This window comes from Anomaloglossus baeobatrachus, chromosome 6, assembly GCF_048569485.1.
Source record: "Anomaloglossus baeobatrachus isolate aAnoBae1 chromosome 6, aAnoBae1.hap1, whole genome shotgun sequence".
In the NCBI taxonomy this organism is placed as follows: domain Eukaryota; kingdom Metazoa; phylum Chordata; class Amphibia; order Anura; family Aromobatidae; genus Anomaloglossus; species Anomaloglossus baeobatrachus.
In genome coordinates this window covers 68,500,826-68,521,488 of record NC_134358.1, presented here as the reverse complement: position 1 = coordinate 68,521,488, position 20,663 = coordinate 68,500,826, and positions in this window count along the sequence as shown.

Below are 20,663 nucleotides of genomic sequence, written 5' to 3'. Positions count from 1 at the left end.
GCCATATTCAATTGACACCCACCAGGGCCACGGAGTCGGGCCCCGCCACCACTGACGACCCCCGGACTAGTCCGACCCGGCACCGGGTGTCCCATAGTCCTGGGGTAGGCGAGTCAACTTTGGCGTCACGAACAGGATTTCGTGCCCGGCGCCCACCGGCTACTGTGCGCCTTTGAAAAGACTGTGTTTCACTGTAAAAACTGCCGCCATTAGCGCTGCTGAGAGCGGGAAGAAGGGGGGCGTGCCAGAAGTAAGGGCGCGAAGAGAAGCCCCGCCCCCTTGATCTTGTCCAAGAAGCGCGAAGAAGTGCCCGCCATGGAGAGCAGAAGAAGAAGACATGGCGCCTAGAAAAGCTGGCTGGCTGGCAGAACGAGCCTAGATGCCAGACCAGCAGATAAAGAAAATGTACCTGATTGCAAGCAGAGCGGTGCCGGCCGTGATGGGCTGGGCGCCGGTCTGGCGCCAGATGCTGGTGCAGTCTCCGGCCCCGCCTCCAAGAAGGGAAAGGGTGCAGCCGAGTGGCGTGGTCGAGCACCCGAGCAGTGTAGCAGCGAACGTTCCCCAGGTCAGCAGCATGGCGGAGGAGTCGCAGAAGTGCACACCAGGGACCCGGGAAATGGATCCCGAGCTGGACCTGCTCCGGGAGGAAATGAAGATCCTGGCCCGGAGGCTGAGCACCATGCAAATGGAGGTGGACCGGCGGAGAGAGGACCGGATGGCGCCTGAGGATGTGGGCCACAGGATGGAGGCCGCAGGGCAGCACCTGGGTGAGCGATATACTACCCTGACCCGCCCGGACCCACGGCCCTACCGAGCGCCGTCGCCCAGTCCCTCCACAGTCCCGCTGGTCTCCCCCGCCAGCCCAGCTTACGCCTTGTGGGGCACCGGAGGCCTGCCGGAGGCCTCCGAAGATGGCGCCTGGGGTGGGGTGGACCCCGAACAGTTGGTGGGCCCCCTTCCAAGTCCCCCTGTTAACCTCCTGGGAGCAACATCACCGGGGGTGAATTGGGATGCTGCGCCCATTGACAGTGGGAGACTGCAGCAGCCGCTGCGCCCCAAAGAGACTGAGATAGCCACTGAAGTGGCTTGCCAGAGGATGCTGGAGGAATACCAGCGGGAGCGGGAGAGCCGGGAGGAGAGACGCCGTGCAGAGGAGGCGTCCAACCTGGCTGCTAAGGCTCGAATCCGACGGAGCTGCAAGGAACACCAGGGCCCAGTGCGGAGGGGTCAGGTGCTTGAATACAAACTGAAGGAAGGCTGGGGGTTCATCAGGGAGCCCGGCTTAGGAAAGGACGTCTTTATTGCACGCCGCGACATAGAGGAGCACCTCACTAAAGGTCACCCAGGGCGTGATGTGAAGCCGGGTGATGTGTTAGAGTACACTAGGCTGATGGGGAGCCGTGGCTGGTATGCCTTGAGCGCCCACATCGTGCAGGAAGAAACATACCAGGAGGAGCCAGAGTGGCGCCGTACCGCCAGTAACCCTCGGCAGACCAGCAGCCCTGTGCCAGCCAGTAACCCTCGGCAGACCAGCAGTACCACTTCGGTGAGCAGCTCCACTCCAACACAGGCTGCAGCGCCCCGCAGCAGACTGGCCACTAACACTCAGGAGACCCAAACCCTGATCTCCTCGGCCTACCTGTTGACTGGGGCAATGCCGGAGTGGGATCCTCGCATCTATCCCCACAAGTAAGAGTGAAAGAAGAAAAGAAGCTGAACTGTATATAGACCCTGTCTGCCCCTCATCCCTTTGTGAAGACGTCCCTTTTGTGCTGCCCCATGTTCTTTTTGAAGATGACACCCTTCCCTGAAGTTCTGCCCCTTTGTGCTTTGTGAAGATGTCACCCTGCCCCCTGTTTGTATGTTACCGGGCCACGGAACTGGAATGTGGTCCCTGGTGAATGTATATGTGTCCTGTGTTACCAGGCCACTGGACTTAGTGGCTGGTATATTGCCCTTTCTAGTTTAAAAAGTTGAACGAACTGCCAGGCTACTGGACTTGTTGTAGTCAGAAATGTAAATAGTTGCACCCGTTGTGCCCCCTACCAGAATTATGGTAGAAATGCCAAACCGGGCAATGGACTGGAAGTGCACACTTAGAGTTTCTTTATAAGAAAGTTTGCAACGTTAAAGTGTCTGTGCCTCCCATAAAGGGAAGAAAAGTTCTAAGTGTTCTCTTGTTCCTGGCCAGTGCTCAATGTTGTTTCCTCTGTGCTAAGGACATTCTGAAGCCAGCCCTTGCTTCTGTGTCTACCAGAACTCCTTTCAGATAAGTTTGGTCATTGTACCTCTCCTGGTGGTTTCTACCTTCTTGTTGTTTTTTCTGTTTAGGTACTAAGTCTTATTTTCTATTTTCCCTGTGTGGAGTTCTGGGTGGAGTTGGATCATTCCTTGCTGGGAATGTCTGTGTACCTTGCTCCATATTCTGCTATGTATTTTGTTTTGTCATGCTTGGTACTAATTTCAGTCCCTCCACTATATGCGTTTTGTTTGGATCCCAGTAATACCAAAGTACTGATATAGTGGGGGAGAGTCCGTGTGGGCTCAGTATTTTTCCATATCAGGCATGTTGGTTCGTTTTCTAGGGTATTGCATGGCTGCAGACTGTGCGTTTTTCTGTCCTTTCCTATTTAGAGATTTTGGGCCTCATCTTTGCTGAATCTGTTTTCCTGTGTATGGTGTTTTCTTACATCACAGTTATCTTTATATGTGGGGGACTATCTATATCTTTGGGAACTGCTCCGAGGCAAATTAGCCTTTCCTGTATTTCTCTCTGTAGAAATAATTCGTTCTCCGGCTGTGTCGAGGCAACCAGATCATCGTAGGCACGTCCTAAGGCTACTTCTAGTTGTGTATTAGTGTTAGGTCTGCAGTTTGCTGAGATTCCAGCCACTCTTGTAACATTCTGGGTTTCCTAGTTTTTGTCCTTTTTGGATCCTCCTCGGTCACTGAATCATAACAAGAACCCACAAATAACATCAGCTGAAATACAGGACTCACTGAAAACTAGCGGTGTGGTGCACTTGAAGAAAAAGGGCTGCATGGTGGAATCACCAAAAGAAAGCCATTACTGTGCAAATACCACAAAGTATCCACCTACATCATGCCAAACAGCTCAGAGACAAGCCTCCAAACCTCTGGAACAAGAAAATTTACTTCTGGAACAAGGTAATTTTGAGTGATGAGACCAAAATTGAACTTTTGCACCACAACTATAAACGTTACATTTGGAGAGGTGTCAACAAGGCCTATGACGAAAGGAACACCATTTCTACTTTTAAGCATGGAGGTGGATCGCTGATGATGTGGGGATGTGTGAGCTACAAAGGAACAGGAAACTTAATCAAAGCTGAAGGAAAGATGACTGCAGCACGTTATCAGCAAATACTGGCGACAAATTTGCTCTCATCAGCCCGGAAGCTGCGCATGGGAGGTACTTCGACGTTCCATCATGACAACGATCCAAAACACAAGGCCAAGTGGACCTGTCATTGGCTACAGCAGAACAAAGTGAAGGTTCTGGAGTGGCATCTCAGTCTCCTGACTGCATCAGTGAGCCACTCTGGGGAGAACTCAAGCACGCAGTTCATGCACGAAAGCCAAAGAATTTACAGGAACTGGAGGCTCTTTCAATATTCTAGGCCATGAACAAGGTTTGTGTACCGAAATGTTGGCCTCTTTACCTATACAGATATACTGCAGCTTTTGTTTCAATAAATGCCATATTTCATGCATCTGAGTGTCGTGATAATCTACTTATCCCATCGCGAGTCCTGACTAGAGTTGAGCGCGGTTCGTGGTTCGAGGTTCGCCAGTTCACGGTTCGAGTGATTTTGGGGGCTGTTCTAGATCGAACTAGAACTCGAGCTTTTTGCTCAAGCTCGATAGTTCTAGTTACGTTCGAGAACGGTTCTAGCAGCAAAAAGCCAAGCTAATTACTAGCTGGCTTTCCGCTGTAATAGTGTAAGTCACTCTGTGACTCACACTATTATGAAATTTCAGCGTATAGTGTGCGGGAACAGCGTGTTCAGATCACTGCTGCTGCGATTGCCATTTTTTTTCTGATCTTCCTTCCCTCCCTAAGCGCGCGTGTAGTGGGGCGGGCCAGCATGTCAGCCAATCCTAGACACACACACAGCTAAGTGGACTTTTGCCAGACAAGCAAGGGCATGTGTCATAGGCTGTCCATGTCACATGCCCTTGCATTATAAAAAGGGTCATTTTCCCATCTGGACGCCATTATCTGCCTTCTGCATCTGGGTGTCAGTCACCGCTGGCGCAGCTCCTGTCTCCGATACTGCTGTGTACGCTCTACACACAGCGCTATATAGAATAGGGATAGAAGTTTCTATCAGTCCTTGTAAGGGCTAATTCCAGCAGGCTCAGAGCCATAGGTGACAGTCAGGTCCGTGGAAAGAGGTTTTAACAGCTACAGAAGATAAGAGCATCTGTGTAGCTAAGGTCAGGGAGTTCCTTGCTGCATTTCACCATTAGGAGGGATAGAAAGTGAGGCTTCCTTCCCTGTCCACTGACCCACAACCGGCCACTGTACCCTCCTGCCCTTTGCACACTCAAGCTCATTGTTACTAAGCCATTATACTAGCAAACACTGAGGAAACTTAGTGGCATCCTAAAAGTGGCAGTTGGACTTCCATTAGTTTCCCACTGGTGCAAATCTATTTGCAGCACCTCTGCATTGCACACTCAAGCTCATTGTTACTAAGCCATTATACTTTCAGTGTAAAAAACCTGGGGAAAAACGGTTTTTTTTGCCATGCTAAGAGACCACGAGCATGAATATAACAATTTGTTCTTTTTATTTAGGTCATTCCAACGCGTTTCGGAGACTCATCTGCCTCCTTCCTCAGATTCTTTTCCCTGAGGAAGGAGGCAGATGAGTCTCCGAAACGCGTTGGAATGACCTAAATAAAAAGAACAAATTGTTATATTCATGATCGTGGTCTCTTAGCACGGCAAAAAACCCCGTTTTTCCCCAGTTTTTTTACGCTGAAAATTTGCTCTGTAACGGGGCCGCTGCTGAACCACCTAAGCGCTCATCCATGTCTGCAAAGGGGTTGTGACTGGCACAACCCTGCCAGGTGGGTGCATTGTTCTTTTTCCTTTTCCACCCTGTAAACCGGGTAAGACCCTATTGCGCCTTTTTCTCTCCCGTCACAGCACCTTCTAAGCCATTATACTAGCAAACACGGAGGAAACTTAGTGGCATCCAAAAAGTGTCTGTTGTACTCCATTTGTGCCCCACTGGTGCCAAGTTATTTCTAGCACCTCTGCATTGCACCCTCCTGCTCTGTTTTTAATAAGCTATAATAATAGCAAAAAATGCTGCCAGTTAGTGGCATCCAAAAAGTAGCTGTTGTACTCCATTTGTGCCCCAGTGGTGCCAAGCTATTTCTAGCACCTCTGCACTGCACCCTCCTCTCTTCTCTCTCCTCTCTCCTCTATTCTCCTCTCTCCACTCTTCTCCCCTCTCTTCTCTCTCTTCTCTTCTCTCCTCTCCCCTCTCTTCTCTTCTCCTCTCTCCTCCTCTCTCCTCCTCTCTCCTCTCTTCTCCACTCCTCTCTTCTCCCCTCTCCTCCTCTCTGCTCTCTTTTCCCCTCTCCCCTCTCTCCCCTCTCTCCTCTCTTCTCCTCTCTTCTCTTCTCTTCTCTCTCCTCCTCTCCCCTTTCTCCTCCTCCCTCCTCTCTCCTCCTCTCTTTTCCCCCTCTCTTCTCCTCTCTTCTCCCTCCTCTCCTCCCTCCTCTCTCCTTCCTCCTCTCCCCCCTCCTCTCACCTCCCTCCTCTCCCCCCTCTCCCCTCACTCTCCGCTCTCCCCTCTCCCCTCCCTTCTCCCCTTTCTCCCTCCCTCCCCTCTCTCCTCTCCTCTCTCCTCTCCCCTCTCCTCTCCCCTCTCCTTTCCTCTTCTCTCTCCTCTTCTCTCTCCTTTTCTCTCTCCTCTCCTCTTCTCTCTCCTCTCCTCTTTCTCTCCTCTCCTCTTCTCTCTCCTCTCTTCTTTCTCCTCTCTTCTTTCTCCTCTTTTATCTTCTCTCCTCTTTTCTCTTCTCTTCGCTTCTCTTCTCTCCTCTTTTCCCTTCTCTCCTCTTCTTTCTTCTCTCCTCTTCTCTCCTCTCTCCTCTCCTCCCCTCTCTTCTCTCTCCTCTCCTCCCCTCTCTTCTCTCTCTCCTCTCCTCTCCTCCCCTCTCTTCTCTCTCCTCTCCTCCCCTCTCTCCTCTCCTCCCCTCTCCTCTCTCTCCTCTCCTCCCCTCTCTTCTCTCTTTTGCCCCCAGCTGCGTCTGAATTTCCAGTCTGTCACATTCAGTTCCCCTCACTCCCGATCACATGACTCCAATGCCCGCCCATGAACTTCAAGTGACAGGATCCTGTCAAATAACACATGCGTTTTTCTTTGCAAAAACAGGATCCGCTTTTGCAGCAAAAAAACGTTCATGAGGCATGTTAAAAAAACGTAGTGTGAAGCAGCCTTAGGCCCGTTTCACACGTCAGTGAAAAACACTGACGTTTCTCCTCCGTGTGCTGTGAATCACGGCACACGTGGGTTGTCTAAGTGCAATCCGGGCTCCGTTCTCCGTGGCCCGTGATTGCACTTAGAGATTAAGGCGGGCTTTGCACGCTGCGACATCGGTAACAATGTGTTACCGATGCTGCAGCGATAGTCCCGCCCCCGTCGCACGTACAATATTTAGTGAAAGCTGCCGTAGCGATTATTATCGCTACGGCAGTTTCACACGCACATACCTGCCGTGCGACGTCATAGTTTCATAGTTTCATAGTTTTTAAGGTTGAAGGGAGACTCTAAGGCGGGCTTTGCACACTACGACATCGCAGGCCGATGCTGCGATGCCGAGTGCGATAGTGCCCACCCCCGTCGCAGCAGCGATATGTGGTGATAGCTGGCATAGCGAAAGTTATCGCTACGCCAGCTTCACACACACACACTCACCTGCCGTGCGACGTCCCTGTGGCCGGCGACCCGCCTCCTTGTTAAGGGGGCGGGTCGTGCGGCGTCACTGCGACGTCACACGGCAGGCGGCCAATCAGAGCGGAGGGGCGGAGATGAGCAGGATGTAAACATCCTGCCCACCTCCTTCCTTCCGCATATCCTACGGAAGCCGCAGTGAGGCCGGTAGGAGACGTTCCTCGCTCCTGCGACTTCACACACAGCGATGTGTGCTGCCGCAGGAGCGAGGAACAACATCGGACCATTGCGTCAGCGTAATTATGGATTACGCCGACGCTGTACCGATGATACGATCACGACGCTTTTGCGCTCGTTAATCGTATCATCCAGCCTTTACACACTGCGATGTCGCATGCGATGCCGGAAGTGCGTCATTTTCAATTTGACCCCACCGACATCGCACCTGCGATGTCGCAGTGTGCAAAGTGCCCCTTAGTCTATCTAGTTCAACCTGTAGCCTAACATGTTGATCCAGAGGAAGGCAAAAAAACCCCAATGTGTCAAATAAGCTCCAATGGGGAAAAAAATTCCTTCCTGACTCCACATACGGCAATCAGACTAGTTCCCTGGATCAACACCCTGTCATAAAATCTAATATACATAACTGGTAATATTAAATTTTTCAAGAAAGGCGTCCAGGCTCTGCTTAAATGTTAGTAGTGAATCACTCATTACAACATCATACGGCAGAGAGCTCCATAGTCTCACTGCTCGTACAGTAAAGAATCCTCATCTGTGATTATGATTAAACATTCTTTCCTCAAGACTTAGCGGATGCCCCCTGTTCCAGTCGCAGGCCTAGGTGTAAAGAGATCTTTGGAAAGGTCTCTGTACTGTCCCCTCATATATTTATACATTGTGATTAGATCCCCCTAAGCCTTTGTTTTTCCTAACTAACTAACCCCAAGTTTAATAACCTGTCTTGGTATTGCAGCCCCCCCCATTCCTCTAATAATCTAGGTCGCTCTTCTATCTACCTGTAAGATTATGCTATTTATAACCTTCTATACTTTTGCTAACAAGAAATGCATCCATTCCTCTCTTAAATTCATTCAGTGAGTTGGCCATCACTACTTCCTCAGGAAGAGAGTTCCAGAGCCTCACTGCTCTTACCGTGAAGAACCCTCTTCTATGCTGATGTAGGAATTTTCTTTCCTCCAATCGAAAAGAATGCCCCCTTGTTCTTGTCATAGTCCTTGGTACAAACAGATCATGGGAGAGATCTCTATATGGCCCTCTGATATATTTGTACATATTTATTAGGTCTCCCCTAAGTCTTCTCTTTTCTAGAGTAAATAGACCTAATTTTGATAACCTTTCCGTGTATTGTAATGCACCCATTCCATTTATTATTTTAGTAGCCCGCCTCTGAACCCTTTCAAGTTCAGTAATGTCTTTCTTCAGCACCGGCGCCCAAAATTGCACACAATACTCCAAGTGTGGTCTGACTAGTGATTTGTACAGAGGGAGAATGATGTTTTCATCTCGTGCCCCCAGACCTCTTCTAATGCATCCCATCACCCTATTTGCTTTGGTGGCTGCTGCCTGACACTGGGCACTCCAATTTAGATTCTTATTCACTAAGATGCCTAAGTCTTTTTCCATGTCTGATTTCCCCAGCAGTTTCCCATTTAGTAAGTAATTGTAGCATCTGTTTCTCCTTCCCATGTGCATAACCTTACACTTATCTGTGTTAAACCTCATTTGCCATTTTTCAGCCCAATTCTCCAATTTACTCAAATCCATCTGTAGTTGCAAACTGTCCTCCTTTGTGTTAACTACCTTACATAATTTTGTATCATCTGCAAATACTGATATTTTACTCTGTAAACCATCCACCAGATCATTAATAAATATATTAAATAGTAGGGGGCCCAATACAGACCCCTGTGGCACCCCACTAGTAACCCTGGCCCAATCTGAGTATGCACCATTAATAACCACTCTTTGTTTTCTACCACTAAGCCAGCTACCTACCCATCTACACATTTTCCCCGAGCCCAAGCTTTCTCATTTTACTTAGTAGTCTTTTATGTGGGACAGTGTCAAATGCTTTACCGAAGTCGAGATAAATGACATCCAATGATTCTCCTCGGTCCATGTGAGAGCTTACATCCTCATAGAAGCTGATCAGGTTAGTTTGACAGGAGCGATCCTTCATAAATCCATGTTGATATGGAGTTAAACAGTTATTAACATTGAGACATTCCATAATAGTATCCCTTAAAAACCCTTCAAACATTTTACCCACAACAGATGTTAAGCTTACCGGCCTATAGTTTCCAGGTTCCCTTTTGCACCCTTTTTTGAATATTGGTACCACATTTGCTAGCCGCCAATCCAGTGGAACAGACCCAGTTTCTATAGAGTCTTTAAATAAAAGGAATAGAGGCCTGTCTATCACATTACTTAACTCCCTTAATACCCGAGGGTGAATGCCATCAGGGCCTGGTGATTTGTCAATTTTAATGTTACTAAGTCGGTTCTGCACTTCTTCCTGGGTTAGGCAGGTCATACTTAATGGGGCATTTACATGATCACTCTGCATTTCCCCTGGCATATGCTTTTCCTGTGTGAACACAGTTGAGAAAAAAGTATTTAAAACATTTGCTTTTCCCACATCGCTTTCTATGATTTTACCCTCATTATTCTTTAAAGGGCCAACACCATCAATTTTAATCTTTTTTCTGTTTATATAATTAAAGAATAGTTTGGGATTTGCTTTGCTTTCCTTAGCAATGAGTCTCTCAGTTTCTACTTTTGCTAAATATATTTGTTTTTTACACATTTTATTTTTTTCTCTATATATTTTTAATGCTTCCTCGCTGCCTTCTTGTTTTAGCTTTTTAAATGCCTTTTTCTTATTATTCATTGCCCCTTTTACATCCTTATTTAGCCACATTGGTTTTCTCCTGTTCCTAGCCCTTTTATTTCTGTATGGTATGGCTAGCTCGCAGTGGGTGTTTAATACCGATTTAAACATTTCCCACTTATTTTCTGTGCTCCCATTTTTGAGGACATTGTCCCAATCAATTTGGCGAAGGTCTTCTCTAAGCTGATCAAACTTTGCTTTGCTGAAATTCAGCATTTTTGTAACCCCCCTCCAAGGCACCTTACTAAGGGGGGGTCGTGCGGCGTCACAGCGACGTCACACGGCAGGCGGCCAATTGAAGTGGAGGGGCGGAGATGAGCAGGATGTAAACATCCCGCCCACCTCCGTCCTTCTCATTGCAGCCGGCGGCAGGTAAGGAGATGTTCCTCGCTCCTGCGGCTTCACACACAGCGATGTGTGCTGCCGCAGGAGCGAGAAACAACATCGCACCTGTTGCTGCACCGGCATTATGGAAATGTCGGAGGCTGCAGCGATGATACGATAACGACGCTTTTGCGCTCGTTCATCGTATCAAAAAGGATTTGCACGTTGCGATATCGACTGCGACGCCGGATGTGCGTCACTTTCGATTTGACCCCATCGACATCGCACGTGCAATGTCGCAACGTGCAAAGCCGCCCTAACTCACCTGTGCCCGCTCCCGCTCTCCATAGTCCTGATCGCTCCCGCGGTGCAGCATCCAGCTGGCGGTGACCCCCGCAGCAGCTGCTTCCGGGTCGGCTGTGTCGTGCATCATTAATATGCGCGACAGTAATCAGCCGGCTCAGAAGCAGCAGGGAGAACAGGCTGCAGAGAGCGCGGCTGAAGCCGGGTGAGTTAAAATGTTTTTTATTTTAGAAGCACGTTTTTTTCTGGCACGTGTTTCACGGACCACACCACTGCGTGGTCCGCGGGACATCAGTGATGCCAGAAAAAAATGGACATGTCTCCGTGCGGCAATCACGCACACGCGGGTACGCCGCACGGAGTCACGTGCAGTGAAAAATCACTGACGTGTGAGCAGACCCATTCATTATAATGGGTCTGCGTATGTCAGTGATTCTGGTACGTTTAAAAAAAAGCACAAACGTACCAGAATCACTGACGTGTGAAAGGGGCCTAAATCAGAGAGAGAGAGGTTGTTTTTGTCTTAAAAAAGCCTACTGTGATTAGGCTGCTTTCACACTACGTTTTTTTAACATGAGGGGAACTGAACGTGACAGACTGGATATTCAGACGCATGGGGGCAAAAGAGAGAGGAGAAGAGAGACAGGAGAGAGAGGAGAGAGCAGAGAGGAGAGGAGAGAGCAGAGAGGAGAGAGCAGAGAAGAGAGGGAAGAGAGCAGAGAGGAGAGGGAAGAGAGCAGAGAGGAGAGGGAAGAGAGAAGAAAGAAGAATGGAGAATAGAGGAGGAGAGAGCAGAGAGGAAGAGAGAGGCGAGAGCAGAGAGGAGCAGAGAGGAAGAGAAAGCAGAGAGGAAGAGAGAGGAGAGAGCAGAGAGGAGCAGAGAGGAAGAGAGAGCAGAGAGGAAGAGAGAGGAGAGAGCAGAGAGGAGAGAGGAAAAGAGAGAGAGAGAAAAGAGGAGAGAGGGAGAGAGGAGAGGGGGGGAGAGGGGAGAGAGGAGAGAGAGAGGAGAGACTGATCACGCCAGGCTTGTTTCTGGCCAAACAGGATCCTGTTTATCAGCATGCCAGCGTTCACATGCGTTTGAGCACTGTTTAGTATTTGGACGCTTTTTAGGTTATAGCTTTGGCAACTATTTTTCAGAAATGATCTGTTTCAGGTGTATGATGATGGACCCGTCACATGACCTGTGTAGGGATGGGGGGGCCCACAGAGCCTGAACAGCCCGGGGCCCTGGTTACCCTTAATCTGCCCCTGCTCACATTTCCTAATAACTCAGGGCTTTATTACGGTAGTTTGATTCCTAAATGAAAGGTGTCTGGTTTGAATTGAGGAGCAACCATGAAGATTTCACAAGAACAGTGATAGTGCATGTTCTAGCTCATTGATAGCAGTCTCTCTGCCAAGAAAATTGCATCATGTGAGGCCATGACAGTAGGAAGAATACAAAATTATGTCCGTACAGCTATTCAAAAACCAAGAGGTGACGTACAGGTAAAATAGCGGAGTCAATAAGACAGCTCATCACAAAGTCTATCAGTTCTGGCACTACAAACACAGCAGTGGAAGCAGCTTGTATGCCTCGTAATTGTGAGATCACAGATGTCTGTGCAAGTACCATGGTGGCCCAAAAAAAGGTGAAGATGCCTCAATTTTAATATCGTCAAATGAAGCGTCAGCTAGAGTTTTCAAAAAAGTATGAAAAGTGGACAGTAGAAGATTGGAAACAGGTGATTTGGAGCGATGAGATGAAAGTCAGTTGACTAGGCTCTGATAGGTGCAAATGGGTGTGGAAAACACAAAGGAAAAAGGAGCTAACAGATTGATAAATAAAGGAACTGTCAAGTTTGGTGGAGGAAGCCAGATGATATGGGGGTGTTTCTGTGGCGCCCTGGACTAGCCAGGGGCCACAGGTAACAACACACACACACACCCACCCCCAGCAGGTCACAGCAGTCATCCCCAGTGAGACCTGATTTCTTCCCTCGGGTTCAGACAGACACACCAGGTGGGCGAAGTTAAGCAGATAGGCACGCCCACCAAAGAGTCTAGCTGGCCTGAGGCAGGAAACTAGTTCAGACAAGTCCAGGCAGAGGAAGGGAGAGGAGGTGTGCAGAGTGGCAGAAGCAGACGGGGGCCTAGGTTGGAGCCTAGGGCCCTCGTGTAGCAGTCAGGCAGACGGTAGTGGCCGTCTGCGGGAGCCGAGAAGACAGTCTTGGTGGAACCGTAGGTAGCTGGGGTTGGGCGGTGGCCCACCGGTACCGAACCGGGGAGCCAGCTGGAAACCGGAGAACAGGAGGAGCGTACAAGAAGGTGCAGGAAAGGACTTACACTACCATCCTGGGATAAGGAAAAACACCGCAGCCGTCTGTGGGACTCGTCCATCCAGCCGTTTGTTTTACCAGAGACTCCGTGTGTGTTACTGGCTGAGTAAGTACCACTGTGCCGTCTGGCACTGCGCTGCCCCGCGACCCTGCACCCGGCCAGGCCCCGCAACCCACCTTCCGACCTCCACCACCGGGCCCCGGGACGTCCAAACCCCCCCTACCCACGGAGGGGAGAAAACATCTCAGCTGCTCCCTGTCAATGCTCCCGGGATCCCCATACAGAGCAGCGGTGGTGTCCCAACCTCACCACAAACCGTGGGTGGCGTCACGGACAATATCCCTAAACCAAACCACCCCTTTCACTCACGGGCGAGGAGCGCCGCTTGAGTCCCCGGGATCCGGCTCACCGCTCGAGCCACCAACCGAGCGAGCAGCAGCAGCAGCCGGATCCGAGCAGTGGGTGAGCGCAGCGCCCTCCCCGCCCGCGACAACTTGGCGTCACGAACAGGATCTTACCGCTCTGCCGTCTGGTAGAGGTGCGCCTTGTGACCGCCGGAGGTGTCCGGCCAAAAATTTTGAGAAGCCGCCATTTTGGGCGCGAAAAGTCCCCGCTCGAGCATCTCCTCGAGCAGTGGAGGCAGGAAATCCGAAACCCCGCCCCTGTAAAGTAGGAGCCGGAAAAAGACTAAGGGGGACGGATGGTGTCTGGCCGCATGTGAGCCACGGCTATAACGGCAGGGACACCAGGACTCTGCGGCCATACTGGGTTCCTGGAAAGCACCATTGCCGAGATGCACAGTCCAACCAACAACCCCGTAGTCCCCGCGCCAGGCACCGTGGCGTGGGTGAAGGACCGGACCGCCCCGCTGAGTAACCGTCTGCAGGCCCGCATGCAGCTCCTCCTGGAGGAGTGGGAGGCTGACATGGTGGACGTGGTGGCTGCTATGCGGAGACGCGAGGTGGAGGAAGATTCGGAGGAGCGGGTAAGGGACCCACGCCCCTGTATTCCCGAGGGATCGGCCACTGCGGCTGGGGGGCCCGGCCTGCACCCGCTCATCCTGCCGCCTCCCCCGCTACCCGTGTTAGTCGCTGCCGCCCCGCCACTAGGCCCGCTACCCGCCCAACCGGTAGCGGTACCCTGCCAATCCGCCCCAGCGGACCGACCGGCTGCAGACGCTCGGGGCCACCCTGAACCGCTCCTCTGGGAGCTGCCACGGCTCCTTAACGAAGATGTATCAGAGTCCCCGACAGGGATCGCGCCAGGTTCCGTGTCCGAGCCCGGGACCGTGGCGTGGATGAAAGCCAGAGTAATTGAATTCAACCAACGCCAACAGAATCAGATATACCTCATGATGGAGCAGTGGACCAATGAGGTTGAAACGCTGGTTGCGACTACCCCGATGTATGAGATGGGAGCCGACGTGATGGAGCCGGCAAGTGACCCATGCCTCCATGTCCCACAAGGACCAGCCACTGCGGCTGGGGGGCCCGGTCCGGTCTCGGCCCTCGTATCATCCCTGCCATTACCCATGGGGCGCCTCAGTGTTGACCGACCTGACCTGCTGCCCTGTGCTACAACAGTAGAACCTGACGTGCTGAGTGCCGGAAACCCGGAGACTGCAGCAGCTGGCGGCAACCCGCCTGGCGCAGGGACAGATGATAATGACTTTGGCCCCGGCGCCGAGCCCACCTCTGAGTCCGAGAAGGCGAGCGAGTGTCTCCGCTACGAAGGAGGGCCGGTGGTTTTCTATAGCCCGCGCACCGGTGGAAATGGATACCGGGCACCCCTCTCCCAACAGGCCTGTCACTGCATGTTCGAAATGTTAGTAGCAGAGGATGAGGCCACCTCAGCGGAAGAGTCAGAGTGATGGCAGCGGAGGCCCGCTGCAAGTTGTCCTCGTTGGGATCACCAGTATAGGTAAAAGTTTGAATGATAAGATTGAATCAACCGAAGAAGTTATCTTATTGGAACCGTGATTGAACCGGCCGTTGCCGGCAACTGGTCCCCGTAGGGACTTTCTGCAACCGTTGCGTAAGAAACTGCTTACGGACAAGCCCGAGAACTTGCAGGGCAACCACGAACTTGTCGTATGTAAATAAATGTTGGCTTGAAACCGTTACCGCCTCCGGAGAGGCTGATTTGGAGGATGGGCCTGGAGGAAAGGGATGGCCCAGGCCCGCCACTACCGTAACCGGTGGCAATCCTCCGGGGGTTCAGGGGACCCCATGGATGCGGGTCCCCTGAAAGAGACCGTACCTGCTCGGGCAACTTGGTTCTGGACTGGGGTCAAGGGGTGCTGCCCACTTCTTAGGGGCAGCATCAGGGCCAGGTTGTTTGGGTGGGAGAAGAGCGGAAGCCGTACCGTTGTAAAATGTTTGGGATTTTTACATGTTTTTACCATTTTCTATCTTTTGCAGTTAACAAAAAAAAATAAAACTGGTGATGGACGGGCAGCCCGCGGACAGTCTGCATTTTACTAAGGGGGAATGTGGCGCCCTGGACAAGCCAGGATGTCACAGATACTGCAACAACACACCCCACACCCCGGCTAGGCACATCAAGGTCAGACAAAAATCCTTGTTGCCTCCCTCCAGGGGCTGATGTCCACACCAGGGGGTGGAGCCGGGCGGTTGGCCCCACCCACCAAAGAGTTCACAGTCCTGGAGGCGGGAAAAAGAAGAGAGGAATTCAGTTCAGTTCAGTTTGGGGAGTTGAAGAGTGAAGTGGTAGCGGAGCAGACTGACCGTGTCCGGGTGCGTGGCCCGGGCACATACAGCAAGGTTGGCAGACGGTGGTGACCGTCTGCAGGAGAGGCTGATTGACATGAACCGTAAGGACCGGGGACGGGCGGTGGCCCGCCAGTACCAGATCGGGGAGCGAAGAGAAGCCAGCACCATTCGGCAGGGCCTACAGACCCCGACCAGGCTTGGAGTCGCCATAAAACCGGTCAAATCCGTTAGCGAAGGGAACCTCCGGGGTTTCCCAACAGTCAAGACCCGATTGAAGGCAACCGCTCAAACTGTGAAGGGAAATACAGCCACCGCCAAGGCTACAGTTCCCAGGGCCAGAGCCTGCGGGCAAAAGGGGCTCCCTCAGCATCCATCCAAGCTGGAGAGCGGGTTACCGGTGGGAAGCCACCAGAACCAAGAACATAACACAGGTGCAGGAAAAGGCAGTCACCGTCAACCTACCGGGAGAAGAACCACCGCAGCTGTCTGTGGGACCCGTCCATCCAGCCGTTTGTTTTACCGGGCCCCGGGACACTCAACCCCCCCCCCACCCACGGAGGGGAAAAACAACATCCAAACTGCTCCCTGTCATCGCTCCCGGGATCCCCGTCCAGAGCAGCGGTGGTGTCACAACCTCACCACAACCGTGGGTGGCGTCACGGACAATAAATCCCCCAAACCATTCCCCTTTTGACTCACGGGTGAGGAGCGCCGCTCGAGTCCCCGGATCCGGCCCACCGCTCGAGCCACCGAGCAGCAAGTGAAGCAGCAGTGGCGCCGGACCCGAGCGTGGTGAGCGCAGCGTCCCCTCCTCCGCCCGCAACAACTTGGCGTCACGAACAGGATCTTACCGCTTTGCCGTCTGGTAGAGGTGCGCCTTGTGTCCCGCCGGAGGTGTCCGGGCGAAAATATTCAGAATTCGCCATCTTGGGCGCGAAAATTCCCCGTTCGAGCGTCTTCCCAAGCAGTGGAGGCGCGAAAGCCAAAGCTCCGCCCCTGAAGAGGAGGTGCCGGAAAGAAACCAAGGGGGCACGGATGGCGTCCGGCCGCATGTGAACCGTGGCTGTGGAAGCAGGGACGCCAGGACTCTGCAAGTATTTGGTTCCTGGAGCACCGCTGCACGAGATGTCCGGTCCGTCCGGCACCGCTGACACCTCAGTGCCCGTGCCCGCGGCCAATGCCCCGACCAACCCGTTACCCCTGTCACTGGTAGCGGAGCTCGCAGTGTCTGTGAGGGAGGGCCCAGACCTGGTGTCTCCAGGCCTTACCTTCGTCACCGCCCTGCCACCGGTCCCGGCTTCCATCCCGGCTGCACCGCTGATGATGACGGCCCCGGCAGTCCGCCCGGCCGCGACGGAGATGACGACGGCTCCGGCAGTCCGCCCGGCCGCAACGGCAGCGAAGTACCCGTCCCGTTAACAAATCTGGGCCCGTTCCTGGACTGGGGTCAGGGGGTGCTACCCACTTCTTACGGGCAGCATCAGGGCCAGGTTGTTTGGGTGGGTGACTGAAGGACCCGTTCCGTTGTTATTATTAAAAGTGTTTTACTGTTCTTGCAACGGTTGAAGTGATATGCCTCCCGTAAGGGAAGATTTCTGAACATGCTTGTTTATTTTCTTTTTCAGTTGTGAAAATAAAACCGGTGATGGACGGGCAGCCCGCGGACGGTCTGCATTTAACCAAGGGGGAATGTGGCGCCCTGGACTAGCCAGGGGCCACAGGTAACAACACACACACCCCCACCCCCAGCAGGTCACAGCAGTCATCCCCAGTGAGACCTGATTTCTTCCCTCGGGTTCAGACAGACACACCAGGTGGGCGGAGTTAAGCAGATAGGCACGCCCACCGAAGAGTCTAGCTGGCCTGAGGCAGGAAACTAGTTCAGACAAGTCCAGGCAGAGGAAGGGAGAGGAGGTGTGCAGAGTGGCAGAAGCAGACGGGGGCCTAGGTTGGAGCCTAGGGCCCTTGTGTAGCAGTCAAGCAGATGGTAGTGGTCGTCTGCGGGAGCCGGGAAGACAGTCTTGGTGGAACCGTAGGTAGCCGGGGTTGGGCGGTGGTCCACCGGTACCGAACCGGGGAGCCAGCTGGAAACCGGAGCACAGGAGGAGCGTACAAGAAGGTGCAGGAAAGGACTTACACTACCAACCTGGGGTCAGGAAAAATACCGCAGCCGTCTGTGGGACTCGTCCATCCAGCCGTTTGTTTTACCAGAGACTCCGTGTGCGTTACTGGCTGAGTAAGTACCACCGTGCCGTCTGGCACTGCGCTGCCCCGCGACCATACACCCGGCCAGGCCCCGCAACCCACCTTCCGACCTCCACCACCGGGCCCCGGGACCACCAAACCCCCCCTACCCACGGAGGGGAGAAAACATCTCAGCTGCTCCCTGTCAACGCTCCCGGGATCCCCGTACAGAGCAGCGGTGGTGTCCCAACCTCACCACAAACCGTGGGTGGCGTCATGGACAATATCCCTAAACCAAACCACCCCTTTCACTCACGGGCGAGGAGCGCCACTCGAGTCCCCGGGATCCGGCCCACCGCTCGAGCCACCGACCGAGCGAGCAGCAGCAGCAGCCGGACCCGAGCAGTGGGTGAGCGCAGCGCCCTCCCCGCCCGCGACATTTCTCAGCCAAAGGCGTTGGATACTTGACCGAGAGCTAAGGGTATGAAAAGAACGGCATAGTGTTCCAGCAGGACAATAACCTGAAGCACAAGTCGAGACTTGCAAACAAATGGTTCAATGACCATGAAGTAGAAGTGCTGGATTGTCCCCACAGTCCGCAGACCTCAATCCAAATGAACAGTTGTGGGTAGAGTTGAAGAAAAGCTGTGAGTTGACCAGTATGCACCAACATTGGGTAAGTTTGGAAGAGACCTGGGATCAGATTTCAGTCAAGACATGCTTGAACCTGATGGAGAGCCCAGAAGAATTTAGCTAAAGGTAGATTTATAAAATAATAAAATAATACAAATTAAATTTTAGGTTTTAAGTAGCAAAACAGTAACAATGCAGTGACATGACAAGAATCTGCATTACTAATCATATGCTAAATAGTTGCAAGTCAAACTTATGTATGAGATAGTCAAGATGATTGTCTATAAAATGAACGTCGTCTCATGCTCAAAGCTGTAGTGGACGGAGAGATATGGAGCCTGAAAGTCAAAAGTTAGAAACATTGTTACCCTTTTGCTCGTCAGTATAAATTTGATATGGGGGTGAATTATGGATTAGGATTGGTCTTTTTCACATCAAATTTAAGCCCTTCATCAGAGATACTTTATGGTTCCCAAAATATAACTCTCATGCATGACACTGCACACGCATAAAGGAATATTTATCTCCCATAAACTCTCATTTTAAATTATTTGTCCACTTCTGCACAACCCCTTCTTAACCGCTAAAGTGTCCCACATTAAATAAATAACAAATACTCCACTCTGATGGAGTATCTAAGGCCTCAGTTCCACTTGCACATAGCCACCGATGCTAGAGCATCAGAAGTGATATGCTAAAGAGCCTTGGGTCCTGCTCTGCTGCGAGTGGGAGCCGAGGGTCATGCGACTGTGATCTGATCTTGCGATCGTATCACAGCTGTGGAAAAGAGGGGAGGGGGCACTTTCTCCCTCCTCTCCACTGCCTGTCTCGCCCTCTATCGGACTGCACACTGATAACATCTGAGTGCAGTGCGATGTTTCACACGCACTCGTAGACTTGTATAGGGGCATGTGACCCAAGACTCGCTGCCAAACGCAGCATGCTGCAATTCTTTTCTCATGCCGATATGGCTTGAGAAATCAACCGCAGATGGACACTGTTTTATAGTTTTGTACTTGTGCGAGTACAATCCAAGGTTATATTGCATTGCACTCGTCTGTGCAAAACGCAAGTGTAGCACCCAGGGGTTGTAAGGCACGGGGAATTTTGTACCTGAGTTGCTCGTCATCGGGCCGGTGTGATTATCTGGGATGTCATAGTGGCCTGCTCGGCTTCGTGCCCTAAGGTGTACACCAATCAGAAGGGAAGATGATGGGGGTAGTAGTAGGATGAATGTCGTGACGCCACCTGTGTTATGTGGACAGGGATTAGCCGCCGGTGCTGTCGCTGTCGTCCAGGGCAGATGGTAGTAGCAACCAGAGATGACATCGCCCCCCATAGATGGAGCGGGCCAGGGAAGGATGATGAGGCTGGTAGTGATGACCTTTAGCACCGAAGCACAGGGCAGCGGTGCAGGTAATAAGAGTCTGAGTTGGTTGCTACGGTTCCAGGTGTCTTTACTCACAGTTTGTACCACTTGTTCCAGGTAGTACTGGTCACCCGCTGTCATGGGCCCCGTCAACCCCGGATAAGTTAGGAGAAGCCACCGGTGTTTAAAAGAAGAAGAAAGTCCTTTTCCAAAATTGCCCTTCCTGCCGGGAGGAACCTGGGCTGAGCACTCCTCTCCAAGCTGCAGTCTCTGTGAAGAGAAGAAAGTGGTGCTGGTGTCGTGTCCCAGAACTGGTGTCCCGGGTAGACTGACTAGTGATTGTGTGTTTGCTCCTATTTCTACCCCAAGTGGAATCCTCCCCCCAGGAGGCTGTCCAAGTGACCGGGACATTCACAAGCTTCGTGTTGGCCAACCACCTGCCTACCCTAGTTCAGCTCCCCAGAGAGAAGGCTCCTAAGCTGTATGTAAAGTGTGAATGTGGAACACCGCTGATTAACCCCCTCTTTACCCGAGGCGAATACCACAGCTTAAATGATCTGCAATATTCTGTGGCGACTGGAGCCCCAGGGACGCCACACAAGTTGAACTGAGGCCTAAAGATTACAGTCCATCTCCAGACCATTAATTGGCTGCAGCGTTCAATTGGCATAACAATGTCACCTGACCAGTGGGAGACACAGTAACATCGTTGCTGGAATGGCATCAGTCAGTGAAGTATGTGCTTTTTTAGTTTAATGAGAGAACTTTAGTAGCTAAAGGGTTGTCTACAACATCTTTAACTCCTTATTCCTGCAGCCATTTTTCATTTTCACATGTTTGTTTCTTCGTCCCCTTTCTTTCTTAAACTTAGCCATATGGCAACATCTATTTTGGGTGTTGCGTTGTAGTGTTAAATGACAAACTAAAATTTTACCATATAATGGACTG